Source organism: Triticum dicoccoides, chromosome 5A, assembly GCF_002162155.2.
Source record: "Triticum dicoccoides isolate Atlit2015 ecotype Zavitan chromosome 5A, WEW_v2.0, whole genome shotgun sequence".
NCBI classification, from domain to species: domain Eukaryota; kingdom Viridiplantae; phylum Streptophyta; class Magnoliopsida; order Poales; family Poaceae; genus Triticum; species Triticum dicoccoides.
The window spans coordinates 463,526,100-463,527,831 of record NC_041388.1 but is presented as its reverse complement, the minus strand read 5'-3'; positions in this window follow the sequence as shown (position 1 = coordinate 463,527,831).

Below are 1,732 nucleotides of genomic sequence, written 5' to 3'. Positions count from 1 at the left end.
GAGAAGTAGCGGATAAGTGGTGGTGGTATATGGCATGGCGACAATGATGGTGCGGCGGCGGCGTGATAACTTGTGAACAGAACTCAAAACTCTAAAGAACTAGACGCTAAGACCAGCAACTTGACATGATGATGCAACCGCAAATTCAACAACGCAAATACAGAAAAGATTATGCAATGGCTCAAATTGGTTTGGATATGATGAACTAACCCTAATTTTTTGTGGCTTTTTCGTGGACTTTAGGTATGAAGAACAGACTCGATCTAAACTACGAAAAACTATAAAATCTCACCGAGCAACTTGGAAATTTGATACCACTTGATAGAGGCCGAGGTGTCCCGTCTTTCAATGAGATGGTGATTTCGTTTCGGAGGAGTAGACTTTGACGATCTGACTACGAACATGCGAACACGTCGCGCCTTAGCAAATGGTAATCCAACTCCGAGAGGTTATTGACCACGCCGGAGCACGATCAACCTGACCACGAAGGTCTATTTCCTGCAAGAAAACAAAGAACATGCAAGAAACTAAGATTGCAATATGGATATTGCGAATATAAGATGAAAGCTTTATTGATGAAGGTGGGTTCTGTGACGTCTTTGTCTGGTCGTTGAACACAAACGAAGTACGCGAAATTGCAGCTATGGTGAACTTTTAATCTAAACAAAACCCAACGTCTAAACGATGCCCTAAGGGCTGTTTATATGGAGGAAGAGGGGGGAATTTCATGGCCCTTGGATGAGGGGTCCAAAACCAACCCTAACTCTTGTTTCCCCACACATACGGACTCTAAAAACAGCCTATACTTAAGTATTTCGAAATTACATGGTCCTGGCCCAGTAATAAGGCGACGCAGCACCTAGAATAGCCTCTGGACAAAATTTATGAAGTGGCATCTTGTATGTTTCGTCCAAGGCTTCATGCACTCCTTGTGGTGGCTTCAAAGACCTGAAATCATCACTTGCAACTCCATTCTTGTTCCCCTTGTGCATGCCATCATCTCCATCCTTGGTCTTGCTCCAGTGTTTCATCCCTCTTATCCATGCCAGGCCCTTCATTTGTAAGCAAAACAAATGTATCCAATTTAGGCAACATCATATTCTCATGAACATTAGAATCATTACCAAGAAACGAAAGTACCTAATAATTTAATTGGCATGCGCGAGCTCTAGTAATTGGTCCAGTATATGTAGCAGTAGGGGCTGTGGGTGTAACAATGGTATTGATGTTCTCATCAACTGGTGTTCCCCTTGTCGCTGCGAAGATGACGGCATCCTAGTGCTACTGGTTTGCGGCGTGTGGTAGTACTGCTCACACTACAAAAAAAAGAAACATCCATGACATTTTGGGCCGAACGAAATTTTTTTCTGTCATACATATGACACTTCTATGACAATAATTGTGACAAAAAATCATGACAGAAAATGGGCTTTTCGTCCTGGGCGGGCTGGAGACGCAGCTGCATGACATTCTTTGGGTCGTCCATGACAGAAAAAACCGTGGTAGAAGCGAGGGGGAGGAAAATTTCGGGGAGTTCCCGTTACGGTGGGAGGTCGGGGGCCGAGCGATGCGCGTTTCTCTCGTACACGTACGCACGTGTGTGCGAGGCGTTGGCTCTAACTGAACCCGAGCGATTGCACTACAGGCTACGCGTTACTGAATCCGAGCGATCGATCGATGGCTGTTAACTGAACCGGATCAAGCGATACCTTCGCTACTGCTGCTAACTGAA